The 16,952-nt window shown below is 45.4% G+C and overlaps 1 pseudogene; it reads right to left on the minus strand.

Moving 5' to 3' along the window:
- LOC132206968 (histone H2AX-like) overlaps positions 1–16,952 on the minus strand; it is a 234,717-nt pseudogene that overhangs the window by 185,625 nt on the left and 32,140 nt on the right.

Consider the following 16,952-nt stretch of genomic DNA (forward strand, 5'->3'; position numbering starts at 1 on the left):
ATCCCTGAACACATTGGGCAATTTAGCATGGCCAATCCACCTAAACTGCCTATCTTTGGACTGTGGGAGCAAACCGGAGCACCCGGAGGAAACACACGCAGACGCAGGGAGAATGTACAAGCTCCACACAAACAGTCGTCTGAGAGTGGAATCGAACCCAGGTCCCTGGCAACGTGAGGGAGAGAGGCTTTGTGACAGAATATTTTAAAAGCTGGCCTTTTTGAATTGTTTGCAATAAATTCAATTCAGCAATAAACTAATGGCCCCACAGAGTCTGCAGCTTTGAATAAAAACCCATTCGGGTCAGTGAAGTCTACAACACAGAAAAAGACCCTTTGGCCCATCATGTCCATGCTGGTCAAAAACAACTCTTAATATTCCAAACCCACGTTCCCACCACTTTGTCTCTCGCATCAAGCTTTCCTCCTGAGTCCTTCTTCAATGTGATGAAAGTTGCTGCCTCTGCCACCCTTACAGTTTTTGAGTTCCAAATTCTCCATCATCCTGCAGGTAAAAAAGATTTTCCTCACATCCCCTCTAACCCTCCTGCCTGAATTGCTGTATTGTTAAGTTAATGAGTGATTAATACCCTCACAAGCATGTACATGACACGTTTGTTTGTCAGGAAACAGCTTGAAGCAAGGTTTTATCTCTTAGTCCTGCTTTTGTACATTTCGAAGCTTCGGCAAAGCGTATACTTGTACAGGAAAAGCAAACTGTTGTTGAAATATTGATTTTGCAAGGAAATTTGGGCTTTATTTTACCCACTACTTGGCGACTGTTAACATTTAAATAGGAATCCCCAAACCCAGGTTTGACATTCAGAACTGCGGTACAAGATTTCACATTGTCAACAAAATGAAACCTTTATTGAAGGAAATGAATTGATGAAGGATAACAAGCACACTTAACAGATCCATAGACTTTTTTCCTGAACACCTTATACATTCAGGTTCAATACTTAATTCCCTGTGTAACAATTGGACAATATGACGTTTCAAGTGATCATCTAAGATTTTTTTTGAAAGTTTGTGTAATTTCCTGCTTCAGTTACCCTCACACATGGTGCATTCCACCAATGTCTGGCTGAAAAAAAATCAAATTTCCTCAATTTCCTGCTTTTCCTCTTGAAACAATGTCCTATTGACCCTTTAACAAAAGGGAACTTATATTCTTCGCAAAAGGAGGAATCACAAGTATTGCCACAATCCTCTCAAAAATTCTCCAAAGTGCCAGGCACTTCCACAGAAATGAATATCCATTCACAGCTTCCTGTTCTGGCCATTTTCGCTATTTCCAATCGATTCGGCTTGCTTCCTTTGGCGGGTGGCTTCGTTCCCTCTAGAATTTAGAAGTTAAGCTACTGTCCTACTTTGGCGTTTTGAACATGCTGAATGTTTGCAATTCTTCACTCCTCTTGCAGCTCCAGAACGGAAATCTGAGAGTTACCCCGGATGCAATTTAGGTTTTCCCTCATTTTCCTGGATCCAGTAAAATCTGACTTCTCTCTACATTGCATCCGCATCATCAATTTTGATTGTTCTGAGTGACTGATGGTAGAAACAGGGAATGTGCTAGCTTAGAGGGTGGTGGAAGCAGGTACATCCATAATATTTAAACAGCATCTGGATGAGCATTTAAAATGCCAGAGCACAATAGTCTCTGAAGTAAATGCAGGCAAAAGGATTAGTGTGGCTTGGTGTTTGTTGGTTAGCACAGACATGGGGGTCCAAAGGGACTGTTTATACGTTGTATGACACTAAGAGTCGCCGTAACACAATTCAATGGGCTAAAGACACTTTGACAGTGTTGGGTGACCGATCAACACTGAATGGTGGAACAGGGTTGAGGGACTGAATGGCGGAACAGGGTTGAGGGACTGAATGGCCTCCTCCTGTTCCTGTAAGATTATGCGGGGCTTGGACAGGGCGGATGGGAAGCATCTGTTCCCTTCAGTTTAAGGGTCAATAGGAGATAATTTCAAGGTGAAAGACAGGGTATTGAGGGAAATTGATAAACTCTTTTTCCCACCCAGACAGCAGTGGGTATTTGGAATGCACCAAGTGGGAGGGTAACTGACGCAGGAAATGTCATCACCTTCAAAATGAAAAGGTCTTGGATAATCACTTGAAATGCCATAACCTTTAAGATGATTGGCAGAGTGGTAGCAAGTGGGAAAAGTATAGATCAAGTAGTTGGTGCTGACATGATGAATTAAAGTGCCTCTTCTAAACTGGATGATTCTATGACAGTCAGAGAGGTCTACTTGCACAGAAAAAGGCCCTTCAGCCCAATGAGGCTGTGCAGTCAGAAACAGCCACCTAACTATTCCCATTTTCCAGCACTGGCCCAGAATTTTGTATGTGTTGGCACCGCACGTACACATCTGAATACTTCTTCAACATTATGACTGCTTCTGACACAAAAACCTTTACAGGCAGCAAGTTCCAGATTCCATCTCCCTCTGAGTGAGAAATATTTTTCCTGCAGCCCTTCCAAGGCTTCCTGTCCCTGATCTTAAATCTATGCAACCTGGTCAATGATTCCTCCTACCAAGGGGAAAAGTTTCTTCCTGTCTAACCTATCTCTAGAAATCTAGAAAATCAGAGCAGGAGTGGGCCATTCAGCCCTTCAAGCCAGCACAACGAATCAATGTAATCACAGAAGATCATCCAACTTGTGTAACATGTTCTCCATCTTCCATAACATATGCTCCGATTCTTTCAGTCGAATGCTATAACGAACTCCTTCTTGAAGTAAGACAATGTTTTAGCCTTGATGGCTTTCTGTGGTAGAAAATTCCACAGGCTCACTACTCTCAGTGTGAAGAAATTTCTCCTTTGCTCATGTCTAAATGGATTAGCCCATACCCTTCACCTGTGATCACTGGTTCTGGACTCCCCTGGCATCAGGAACAACCTTTCAGTATCGATCTTGTCTAGTCCTGTTTGGATTTTATGTTTCTGTGAGAAACTCCCTCTTTCTTCTGAGCTCCAGTGAATACAACCCTCACCGATTGTACCTTTCAGACATCAGCTCTACCTTCCAGGAACCAGCCCAGTAAAGCTTCACTGCAGCCCCGCTATTGCAAGAATCTCCTTCCTCAAATAAAGTGACTAAAACTCACATTTACTGACATGAAACTGCATGTGCCACTCACTCGACTTGTCCAAATCACACTAAAGCATCTCTGTATCCTCCTCAGAGCTCCCCCTCCCTCCCAGCTTTGTGTCATCTGCAAATGTGGAGATAGTACATTTAGTTCCCCGCATCGAAATCATTAACATATTTGGTGAATAGCTGGGGTCCTAACACTCATTTTGGCTGCAGGGGATCAGAGCTGGGAACAGACCATCCAAGAATAGCCATCCTGTCAAATGGATGGGCAGATGGGCAGGAGGGTGATGTTGCCTTGTCCACAGGAAATTAAATTACATTGTGAGCAAAACTTGACATAACGTCAGAAGGCGTAGAATCTGCATGGATCGAGTTGAAGAACTGAAAGAAGACCATGATGGGAGCTGTGTATAGGCCTTTGAGCTGGATCAAGACATGTGGAATAAATTAAACCAGGAGACTGCAATATGCAGGCTGACTGGGAAAATCACTGAAGGAGAGGATCTCAAGAAAAAAATATTGCAGAATGTCTAGAAGATCTTTTTTAAGAGCACCTTATAGGAGAACCCACAATGTAACAGACAAGACCAGATTTAATGACATATAATGAGGCAGACTTGATGAGAGATCAGAAGGTGAAGGAATGCCTCGGGGGCAGTAATAATCACAGATAAATAAATCACCCTCTCGTCTGAAATGGAGGACAGTGAATCAGATGTAATGCCATTATAATTGAGCAAAATTAATAGAACATAGAACATAGAACATAGAACATAGAACAGTACAGCACAGAACAGGCCCTTCAGCCCACAATGTTGTGCTGACCATTGATCCTCATGTATGCACCCTCAAATTTCTGTGACCATATACATGTCCAGCAGTCTCTTAAATGACCCCAATGACCTTGCTTCCACAACTGCTGCTGGCAACGCATTCCATGCTCTCACAACTCTCTGCGTAAAGAACCTGCCTCTGACATCCCCTCTATACTTTCCACCAACCAGCTTAAAACTATGACCCCTCGTGCTAGCCATTTCTGCCCTGGGAAATAGTCTCTGGCTATCAACTCTATCTATGCCTCTCATTATCTTGTATACCTCAATTAGGTCCCCTCTCCTCCTCCTTTTCTCCAATGAAAAGAGACCGAGCTCAGTCAACCTCTCTTCATAAGATAAGCCCTCCAGTCCAGGCAGCATCCTGGTAAACCTCCTCTGAACCCTCTCCAAAGCATCCACATCTTTCCTATAATAAAGCGCCCAGAACTGGACGCAGTATTCCAAGTGCGGTCTAACCAAAGTTTTATAGAGATGCAACAAGATCTCACGACTCTTAAACTCAATCCCCCTGTTAATGAAAGCCAAAACACCATATGCTTTCTTAACAACCCTGTCCACTTGGGTGGCCATTTTAAGGGATCTATGTATCTGCACACCAAGAGCCCTCTGTTCCTCCACGCTGCCAAGAATCCTATCCTTAATCCTGTACTCAGCTTTCAAATTTGACCTTCCAAAATGCATCACCTCGCATTTATCCAGGTTGAACTCCATCTGCCACCTCTCAGCCCATCTCTGCATCCTGTCAATGTCCCGCTGCAGCCTACAACAGCCCTCTACACTGTCAACGACACCTCCGACCTTTGTGTCGTCTGCAAACTTGCTGACCCATCCTTCAATTCCCTCGTCCAAGTCATTAATAAAAATTACAAACAGTAGAGGCCCAAGGACAGAGCCCTGTGGAACCCCACTCACCACTGACTTCCAGGCAGAATATTTTCCTTCTACAACCACTCGCTGTCTTCTGTTGGCCAGCCAATTCTGTATCCAACTATTAACTATGAAGACATGTGAGAGAGGCAGGCCAGAGTTGGTTGGAAGGGACATATAGTATGGAAGGCAGTGAAGCCGCAATGGCAGAGGTTTTTGGGGGTAATTGAAGAAGCACAGCAGATGTTCATTAAAGGATTTAAAACAAAACATATTAAGGACAGGATGAGGGACCATGGCAGTCGAGGGAAGTCAGAGACAGCGTAAACACAAAAGCATTCAAAGTGATGAAGATTAGTGGGAAGCCAGAATCATAGAATCCCTGCGAGAGGGTTTGGGTTAGGGTTAGAGTTAGGGGTAGGGGTATGGAAACAGGTCATTCAGCCCGTCAATTCCACTCTGATCCTCCAAAGCGCATCCCAACAAGACCCAGACCCCTCCCCTGTCATTGTAACCCTTAATTTCCCATGGCTAATCCAGCAAGCCTGCACATTCCTGGACATGATGGACAATTTAACATGGTCAATCCCCGTAACCAGCCCATCTTTGGTCTGTGGGAGTAAAGCCAGCAAACAGGCAATGTGCAAACTCCAATGGACAGTTGCCTGAGGGTAGAATCAAACCCAGGTCCCTGGCACCATGTAAAAGCAGTGACAACCACTGAGTCACTGTGCCACCAACAGAAGATTGGGAAGCCTTTCAAAGCCAGAGGATCACAAAAACAACAATAAGGGGGCAGAGGATGCAATATGAGAGCAGCCTATCCAGTCAGAGAAAGAAAGACTGCAAGGGTTTGTTTAAGATACTACGTATTAAGAGAGAAAAAAGAGTAGAAAATGAGGCTGGAGAAGAACTAATAAAGAAATGGTGGTGGAACTGAATAGGTACCTTGCATTAGTCGTCACAGTAGAAGACCATCAGCAACAACACCAGAACTTCAAAAGGGTTTGGGGCCAAGGTGTGGGTTGTGGTTATCATCAAGGGGGAGGTTCTGGTGAAGGTGAAAAGTCTGAAAGTGGATAAATCACGGACGGGCTACACCCCAGAGTTCAGAAGGAGATGGCTGAGAAAATTGTAGACGTATTTGCAGTGATCTTTCAGGAATCACTGGAGTCAGGGAGGGTCCCAGAGGACTGGAAAGCAGCTAATCTAACACCCTTTTTAAAGAAGAGAGGCTAAGCCGGACCTTGGTCATTGGTAAGATTTTAGAGATTATTAATAAGAATGAGGTGGTGGAATACGTGGAAGTGCATGATAAAATAATGCAGAGTCTGCACAGCTGCAAAGAGATGTCATGCCTGACAAATCTGTTAGAATTTTTTGAGGAAGCAATGACCAAGCTAGGAAAAGGAGATCCAGTGGACATGAACATTATGGATTTCCAGAAATGCTTTCACAAGGCACTGCACAAGAGGCTGTGAAATAAGATAGGAGCTCATGGTGCCAGGGGCAAATTACTGGCATGTATATGGGATTGGCGGACTGCCAGGAACTAGGTTCTTTGTCAGGATGGCAGCAGGTGCCTCGTGGTGTTCCACAGGGGTCAGCATTACAACCACAACTATTCAGGTTATACATTAATGATCAGGAAGAAGGAACTCAGAACATTGGTGTTGAGTTTGCTGCTGACACAAAGACAGGTGGAGGGATATGTAGTACCAGGGAAGCAGAGAGGCTGCAAAAGGACTTGGATAGGCTCGGAGAGTAGGCAAAGAAGTGGCAGATACAACATGGGAAAGTGTGAGGTTATACATTTTAGAGGAAGATTAGAGGCACAGACTATTTTCTGAGCGAGGAATACCTTCAGAAATCTGAAGAGCAAAGTAATTTGGCAGTCCTGGTTGAGGATTCCCTTGAGGTTAACATGCACGTTCAGCTGGCAGTTAGGAAGTCAAATGTGATGTTAGCATTCATATCAAAAGGGCTAGGATGCAAGAGCAGATCTGTCCTGCTTTTGGAATATCATGAGCAGTTTTGCAAACCATATCGGAGGATGGAAGGGCTGGCATTGGAGGGGGTGCAGAAGAAGTTTACAAGAATGATCCTGAGGATGAATGAGGAGTAGTTGAGGACACTGGGCCTGTATTCATTGGAGTTTAGAAGGATGTTTGGTAATTCAAACCTACAGGATACTGAGAGGTATGGATCGAGCAGAGAAGCAGAAGCTGTTTCCACTAGTAAGGGAGACTAAAACCCAAGAGCACAATCTCGAGGTGAAGGGATGACATTTTGGAACTGAGATAAGGAATTTGTTTCAGCCATAAAGCGGTGACTCTGTTGAACTTACTGCTGCAGAGGGCTGTGGAGGCCAAGTCAGTGAGTGCAATTCAGGCAGAAATAGATATGTTCTTGATCAGTGAGGGGGTCAAGGGCAGAAGGCAGGAGAACAGGGTTGAGAAACATGATTAAATAGTGGGAGCAGACTCAATGATGTAAATGACCTAATTCTGCCCCTATATCTTACTGTCTTATAGCACCCACTAGTCACTGCCCATCATTTAAATAAAGGCCTGTTTATTCCTACTCTTTGTTTCTATCTGCAAACAGTATCCTACCCATCTCAGTACACTACCCCAATCCCGGGCGCTTTAGCTTTACACACTGGTATCTTCCGTTGGAATTTGTCAAAAGCTTTCTCAAAGTCCAAATAAAGCACAACCGCTGACTCCCCCTCATCAACTCCACTATTTATTTCCTTGAAGAATTCCTAGAGATTTGGTCAGCATCATTTCCCGTTTGGACATTCATACCGCCTCTGTCCAACCCAGCCCCTGCTTTCCGAGTGCTCTGTATTAAATATTTTATTCAATATCAAACCACCACAGAAAAGTCCAAAGGGAATGAAAATGGTCAGAGCACCAAGCATTAACCCAGGTAGCATATGCAGCAAAGACACACATCCACTCATCTGTCCTGTAAACATCTCCTTCGTGCAAACTTGGAACAATATTGCAGTTTGTGCCAATTGTTGCTGTGTCAACATTCTCGGGAATGCCTCGGTTTAGCGGTAATTCAGAAATTCAGGGAATCCAGGCTTGAAATCCACCATGCCTGTCCTAAATTAGATACGTCAGCCCTGCCCCTCTCAATCTCCTCTGCTCCAGAGAAAAAAAAATTCCAGTCTATCCAAACTTTCTTCGTAATTAAAACTTTCCATCCAGGACAGCTTTCTGGTAAATCTCCTCTGTGCTGTGTCCAGTGAAATCACATCCCTCCTATTCTGTTGATTCCGGAGCTGTGCACAACACTCTCGCTGGGGCCGCAGCAACTGTATATGCAGTTCCAGCATAACCTCCTCACTCCTAAACTCTGTGCCTCGATTAACAAAGGCAAGTGTCTCATTTGGTTTCTAACCCCTTTAGCGAGCTGTTCTCTTACCTTAAGGGACAGATGGACAAACACTGCAAGGTCCCTCTGATCCTTAGTCCTACATTGTTTGTCATGTACTCCATTCACTTGTTTGCCCTGCCCATGTGCATTGCCTCACACGTACCTGAATTGAATTCCAGTTGCTACTGATCAGCCAGTCTGTATCCTCCCATAATCTGAGGACAAAAGAATTAGCAGCAGGAGTAGCAATTCAGCCATTTAATAAAATTGTGGCTGATCTCACCCCACGCCAACTGCACTTTCCTGCTGGCAGCCCATACACCTCCAACCCATTGTTAATTACTCATTAAATTACATTGAACATAGAACACTACAGAACAGCCCAGGCCCTTCGGCCCTCGATGTTGCACCAACCTGTGAAACCAAACTGAAGCCCATCTAATCTACACTATTCCATTATTATCCATATGTTTATCCAATGACCATTTAAATGTCCTTAAACTTGGTGAGTCGACTACTGTTGCAGGCAGGGCATTCCACACCCTTACTACTCTCTGAGTAAAGAACCTACCTCTGAAATCTGTCCTATACCTAACACCCTTTAATTTAAAGCTAAGCCCCCTCGTGCTAGCCATCTCCATCCAAGGAAAAACGCTCTCACTTTCCACACTATCTAATCCTCTGATCATCTTGTTTGTTTCTATTTGGTCACCTCTTAACCTTCTTCTCTCTAATGAAATCAGCCTCAAGTCCCTCAGCCTTTCCTCATAAGATCCTCCCTCCATAGCAGGCAACATCCTGGTAAAACTCCTCAGCACACTTTTCCAATGCTTCCACATCCTTCCTATAATGTGGTGACCAGAACTGTACGCAATACTCCAATTGTAGCCTACCATAGTTTTGTGCAGCTGCAACATGACCTCATGGCTCCGAAACCCAATCCCTCTACCAATAAAATCTAGTACACTGTATGCCTTCTTAACAAGCCTATCAACCCGGGTGGTAACTTTCAGGGATCTATGCACATGGACACCAAGATCTCTCTGCTCATCCACACTACCAAGAACCTTACCATTAGCCCAGTATTTTGTATTCCTGTTACTCCTTCCAAAGGGAACCACCTCACATTTCTCCAAATTAAACTCCATTTGCCATCTTTCAGCCCATCTCTGCAGCTTATCTATGTCTCTCTGTAACCTGCAACATCCTTCTGCACTATCCACAATTCCACTGACTTTAGTGTCATCTGCAAATTTTCTAATCCATCCTCCTATGCCCTCATCCAGGTCATTTATAAAAATGACAAACAGCAGTGGCCCCAAAACAGATCCTTGTGGTACACCACTAGTAACTGAACTCCAGGGTGAACATTTCCCATCAGCCACCATCCTCTGTCTTCTTCCAACTAGCCAACTTCTGATCCAAACCTCTAAATCACCTTCAATCCCATGACGCCATATTTTATGCAATAGCCAACCGTGGGGAGCCTTATCAAACACTTTACTGAAATCTATATGCACCACATCGAAAGCTTTACTCTCATCCACCTGTTTGGTCACCTTCTCATAGAACTCAATAAGGTTTGTGAGTCACGACCTACCCTTCACAAAACCGTGCTGACTATCCCTAATCAAATTATTCCTTTCTAGATGATTATAATCTCTTGTAATCCTTTCCAACACTTTACCCACAACCGAAGTAAGGCTCACTGGTCTGTAGTTACCAGGATTGTCCCTCCTCCCCTCCTTGAACAAGAGGAAAACATTTGCTATCCACCAGTCTTCTGGCACTTTTCCTGAAGATAATGATGACATAAAGATCAAAGTCAAAAACTCTACAATCTCCTACCTAGCTTCCCAGCGAATCCTCGGATACATCTCATACGACCCAGGGGACTTATCTATCTTCACACCTTCCAGAATTGCTAACACCACCTCCTTGTGAATCTCAATTCCATCTAGTCTCAAAGCCCGTATCTCAGTATGTTCCTCGACAACATTGTCTTTTTCCTGTCTGAACACTGAAGAAAAATGTTCATTTTGCATCTCCCCTGTCTGCACAGACTCCACACACAACTTCCCATGACTGTCCTTGACTGGCCATAATCTTACTCCAGTCATTCTTTTGTTCCTGGCATACCGATAGAAAGCTGTGTGCATTTCTGGTCACCTCACTACAGGAAGGATGTGATCGCACTAGAGGGGATACAGAAGAGGTTCACCAGGTTGTTTCCTGGGTTGGAGCAATTGAGCTAGAAAGAGAGACTAGATGGGCTTGGGATAACAAGGTGTAGAGCTGGATGAACACAGCAGGCCAAGCAGCAGCAGAGCAGCAGGAAAGCTGACATTTCTGAAGAAGGGCCCAGACCCGAAATGTCAGCTCCTGCTCCTCTGATGCTGCTTGGCCTGCTGTGTTCATCCAGCTCTACACCTTGTTATCTTCGATTCTCCAGCATTGGCAGTTCCCACTATCTCCAGATAGGCCTGGATTGTTTTTTTTTCGAGCAGGGAAGCCGGAGGAGGGTCATGAATGAGGTGTATAAAATTGTGAGAGGGATGGACAGGGTGAATGGAGAGCATCTGTTCCCCCTGGTTGATGGGTCAATCATGAGAGGGCACAGATTTAGTGTAACGGGCAGGGGATTCAGAGAGGATTTGACAAAAAATAAAACTTTTTCACTCAGCTTTGGGTGAATCAGGAATGCACTGACTGGGAATATAGTGGTGAGCATAAACCGAAATATCTTCAAAATATATTTGGAGAAGCATTTCTCATATCATAACATTTAAGAATATGGGTCCAGGGCTGGAAATTGGATTTAGTGCGCCTTTAGGGGGCAGTTATTGTGTGTGTAGGCTCAATGGGCCGAAGGGTTCACTCCACGCTGTATGACTCAATGACTCTCTCAATTTTAGCATCTCCCAAGGATAGTGTGTGGGGATACACCGATGGGAACTCCTTTGAACATGCTGGCGGTGGGGGTGGTGTTTTCTCTCTGAATGATAATCTCCAAAAATGTTGATCGTTGGGGAGTGTTAAAGCTCTCCATTAGATTTTGAATCCATCGAACTGCTAAATTTCCTTTTAAATTATTTGCATTAAACTGGTCCCCACTGACAGCCTCAATCGATGGGCGAACTCCATGGTTTTGAACTCTGTGTGTTTTCTCCTCAGTTCCTGTCTCAGATGCTGTGCTGATACCCCGCACCAACGGAACTGAGATACAGCCCGGGGACCGCCTTGTTCTCCGGTGCCTGGTGAGGGAAGGCACTGAGCCCCAGTTCATTTGGTACCGAGACAACGTGCCGCTAAGGAACGGCAGTGCGAGCTCCCATGTGACTGCCGATGGTGGTGAGCTGGTTATTCATTCATTCCGGAGAGACAGTGTCGGGAGGTATCACTGTGCAGCGATCACCACAGGAACCGACGGCACCATTTTTAACGTGACCAGCGACTATATCGAATTCACGCTGCGAGGTAACAGTGACAGTCAGATCAGACACAGACAGAGCACAGGGAAAGGCCATTCGCTCCATCCAGTCCGTGCCAGTCAGAAACAATTAACCATCTCAGTTAGGAAGGTGACGTGAGGTTATTAATCCAGCTGCCTGGGTCATTTTCCCGGGATCCCAGTTCAAATCCCGCTCATACCCGATGGTAGAATTTGAGCGCAATAAAAATCTGGAAGTGTAAGTCTTATAGAGAGGGGCGTGCAGAGGAGATTCACCAGGACGTTGCCCTGGGGTGGTGCATTTCAGCGATGAAGAGAGGCTCAGTAAGCTCAGGCTGTTTTCTTTGGAGCAGGGAATGCTGAGGGGGAACTGATAGAGGTGTGCCAGTCTGTGTGGCACAGGGACTGCTGTGGGGGGGGGGTGAGGAAGCAGCTGCTCCCCTGGGTGGAAGTGTAAATAACAAGGGCAGCATCATTTGAAAGTGAAAGGCAGGAGGTTGAGAGGGGGTTTGAGGATTGTCTCACCCACAGGGCTGTGGGGGCTCGGAGGGTAGTTGAGGTGGGAAACCTCGCAGCCTTTAAAGAGAACTTGAATGAAACTCGACGTGCCATAACATTCCAGGCTGTAGGGGGCCGAGTGCAGGAAAGTGGGTTCAGTGCAGGGAGCTCAATGGGCTCAATTCTTCCGTGTTTTCCATCCCCCCGTGGGTGGCAGGGAGTTACGTACCTGCAGGGGTTGGTCACTCTGATGCTGACCGTGTGCCTCACACAGGGCTGATGCGGGAACACTTCCCGCTGAGTTTGTTAACGTGAGCCGGATGTTGTTGTTGGATTTCAGCTCGGAGTTATTCCACGGAGATCGTGGCCTCGCTCGTCCCAGTTCTGCTGTTCGCCGGCCTGATCGCGTCGGCGTGGTTCATCCACAGGAGGGGGCACACAGGTCTGTAACTTCCCACGGGGATCGGGTTTGTTCCCCGGGGCATGGCACTGCCGTCCCCGCCCCAACATAACCTTTGCCGCTGGACAGGGTTGGGGTGGAGGACCCGGGGAAGGAGGTGTTGGGTCAGGAACTGGGGTAGACCGTGTTCCTGACAGTAGGAGGGAGAGCACTCACAAAGTTAGCCTCCTGGATCGGGTAAATGTGATCACTATCCCCACTCTGTGCTAGAGCATCTCAGAAGAGGAGAGACATAACATCATGTGAATCAGGAACAGGAGGAGGCCATTCAGACCCCTCAAGTCCTTCCTCCACTAACCCTAATTTAAACTCAAACCTACCCCTAAACCAAATCTTAGTCCTAAACCGAGCTCTAATACTCATTCTAATCTTGGCTCTCAGCCAAATGCTAACTAAAACTAATGCACTAACCCAAACCTTAAGGCGAGCCCGAGACTGAACACTGACCCTCACTGTAATCCTTGCCTTCACCCAATACTAACCTTAAACCGAACCTTCATGCTGAACCAACCTTAACCCTAACCCTGACCCAACCCATAACCCAAAACCTAACCATGACCCTAATCCTAATCTGAATCCCAACACTAACCTTAAACTGAATACTAACCCTTACCATAAAACAATCCTTAACCTCATACTAACCCTAAGTCTGGCCTCGGCCCTCACTCAGACACTAACCAAACCCTCACCCGATCCCTGTCACAACTTGGTTAATGTGCATTCAGATGGGTTTGATGATTCTCATCTATTGATGTGTTTGCTCTCTGCTTATGACTGAGAAAGGGCTTTGCAGCTCCTGTCTGGAACAGCACAAAGCTACTGTCCAATACGCTAAGAATGTTATCTCTCTACCTGCAGGCAATTCCTCACCTGTGTCACAGCCCAAGAGGTAAGGGGATGAAACTGCAAATTTTATATTTGCCATTGTTTATCCTGATTCTCCTTAATCAGGAAGCGAAAACCAGTAGAAGAACTGAGAGATGGAGCTTGGGTATTGCCTTATCCTTTTAACATGAGCCTGACAAACCAGGAAACAATACTCCTGGAAAGTCCCAGGTGGCTTTTATTCATTCACAGGGGTGTGCGTGTCACTGACAGGGCCAGCATTTTATTGCCCATCCTTAATTGCCCCAGAGGGCAGTTTTGTTAACCAGCTTCTGGAGTCACAAATAGGCCAGAGCAGGTAAGGATGGCAGATTTCCTTCACCAAAGGACATAAGTGAAAAGCAATGGGGAATTGGGCAGCTCCTTGAGGGTGAGAAAGTGCCACGTTTGGATGGAAACCAGGGACGTGGAACCAAGGAATAACAGGGTCTCACTGGGCTTTGTAATTTCTGTGGTAGCGTTGCTGTTTTGTTGAAGCTGAGCGTGGTGTTGAAAGCGTTGTGTTTGAAATGACAACTTCCTTCCCTTCCCCTTTCTACTGGAAATAGATCCCAAGCTTCTGGTGAAGCGGCAGCAGCCAGCAACCTGGAGTATGCAGTAATCGGAGCAGCACACAATGCTGGTGAGTGCCATTGAATCGGTGTGGTTATAGAGCCCCACACAGTGACGGTGCACCATAACCTGGTAGGAATTCTGGTCAATCGTCCGAGCTGTCAGCTGGGCTAGAATGAGGTGGTTTTCCTTGGAGCTGTGGAGGCTGAAGGGGAGGACAGCAGCCAGGAAACAGGACTAGGCCATTCATCCCTTCTATCCTGTTCTGCCATTCGTTATGATGATCGCTGAACATCACCAGTCTCTGGTTCTGAGAGAAACAAGGAGGCCATTCAGCCTTCCCATTGGCCCACCCATTGGGTAGAGTCACAGCTGACTATCTAACTCAATCCCCGGTTTCCAATTTTCTGCCCCGGACACTTCAATCCTTTTCAACCTCAAAGATGCCAACTCCTCCTTCTTTGAGATGTATAAAATGATAAGGAGCAGACATACGGGAGACAGGAAGAAACCCTTCCCTCTTCTTGATGGAATCAGTGACCGGGGGGTTGGACAAAGATTGAAGGTAAGGGGCAGGAGATTTAGAGGGGGATGTGAAGGAAAATGTTTTCATCCAGCTGATGATGGGGAATTTGGAACTCACTGCCTGTCAGGGTGAGAGAGGCAGAATATCTCATCACATCGAAGAAAGATTGAGATGTGCACTTGTGATGCCAAGGCTATGGAGGCAGGTGCTGGGGAAATGTGATGAGAGAATAGGGAGGTGGTTGCTTTTGGCCAGCACAAACCTGATGGGCTGATGGGTCTCCTGCTGAGCTATAAACCCCTATCTTTAACCAGTGTCTTTTACAGACGGCTGTTGCTGTTTATACCTTGTGACTGGACCTCCTTCAGGGTGTTTTGCCTGACACAACATGCTTATCTTATCGGAAGTAATGTCGGAAACTGAGGGCGCAGTACTCTGGTATTGAGAAATCCAACTGATGTTGGTTACAATGAGTGATTGTGTACAAAGGCTTGGCTCCTCAGAGACACAAGTGCTCCATGCAAGTGATAATGAAGGGAAGCAAGCTTCCTGTACAGCAGTCTTTATAGTGGTCGTAGCGAACTTAATGATCACCAAGGATATTATCTGTATGTATATTTATTTATCTATGCATCTTCTTATCTAGATAATGCTGCAGGACCATAACATATAGGAGCAGAATTAGGCCATTCTGTCCATCAAGTCAGCTGTGCCACTCGATCAAGGCTGATATGTTTGTCAATCTCATTTCCCTTCCTTCTCCCATCACCCTTGATCCCCCTTTTTAATCAAGAAGCTATCTATCTCTATCTTAAAACATCCATCTGTCTATCCATCCATCAGTCGATTAAATTTGTCCATCCAGCTCTTAAATTTAGTATCTATCCATGAATCTGTGCATTGATGTTGCATGTGTCATTTAGCCCATTATAGCGCTGCTCTCTGATTGATGTGTGTTTTTCATGTGCACATTATTTCTTCGTAGAAAACACCGCTGCGGATATGGTTTATTCAGTGGTCACCACCAAAAAGAGAACAGAGTCTGGTAAATATTTTGTTTGTTTAATGCTATGTTTAAGAGAGAGAGACAGAGGATCATTGCAGCTCCAACAATGTCATGATCCCAGTAACTGTGAAAATGTCTCTGTGTGTGGCCAGTTCCAAATAGAGAAATACCACAGTGCTTGCAGTGACAGGAGTGTGAGGGAACAGAGGGTCTACCAAAAGAAACATCCAGATTTGTGAATGAATGGACAGTAAACCAGCCAATCAGAAACAAGCCCCGATCTGATCTGCTGTGACCCTTTGTTCCCCTGCAGATAGGGTCAAGGATTTGGAGATGATTTATATGTTGTCAGTGACTCAGAACAGACACACAGAGCAATGAGAAAGGGTTAACAGGGACTGCCAATGCTGGAGTCTGAGGTAACAAGGTGTGGAGCTGGATGAACACAGCAGGCCAGGCAGCATCAGTGGAGAACGAAAGCCGACGTTTCAGAAAATGAGGAAGAGTACAGACCTGAAATGTCAGCTTTCCTGCTCTTCTCACCCTGCCTGGCCTGCTGTTTTCATCCAGCTCCACATCTGGTTATTCCAATCAGAAGGGGTATGGTCTAGTTATATTATCACTTCACTGTTAATCCAAAGACCCCCGCTAATATTCTGGGGACCTTGGTTTGAATCCTCCCACAGAATTTGAATTCAATAAATATCTGGAATTCAGAATTTAATGACCATGAAATTGTTGGGGAAAAGCCCAATGAATTTACCAATGCTTTTTAGGGAAGGAAGCTGCAATCCTTACCTGGTCAGGCCGACATGTGACTCCAGACCCACAGCAATGGAGACAGTTAGGGGTGGGCAATAAATGCTGGCCTGGCCAGTGACACCTTCATCCTGAGAATGAATGAAATAAAAAAAAACGGTGTGTGTTGGTGACTGTGATATGATGGTGGTCGCTTCCCAATTACTGTTTAGTACATGTAGAAACATTCTATGTGTGACAAAAGCAGTGGGACATGCATTTTTTACTTAACTGAGGCAGACATAGATAATTTTCTCTTAAAACTAAGAACTGTGGATGCTGGACATCAGAAATAAATTCAGACATTTGTGGAGGAGCTCAGCAGGTCTGGCAGCATCTATGGATAGAGAGAAAGTAAGTTCCATTTTCCTCACATAATACGCAAGGCGGATATGCAAAATGCTACCACCTGCTGATTTGAGATGACAGAGAAAATAAAAGCACCGCATGTCATATTGTTGCTCAGAAAGATGAACTTGCAATTATCACATGCCTATAAACACCCACAAGGGACATTTGAACTGAAGTTGGCCTTGTGTACGATGGAATCCAAACACATTCTAGCC

Source organism: Stegostoma tigrinum, chromosome 44 (genome assembly GCF_030684315.1).
Source record: "Stegostoma tigrinum isolate sSteTig4 chromosome 44, sSteTig4.hap1, whole genome shotgun sequence".
Classification (NCBI taxonomy): Eukaryota; Metazoa; Chordata; class Chondrichthyes; order Orectolobiformes; family Stegostomatidae; genus Stegostoma; species Stegostoma tigrinum.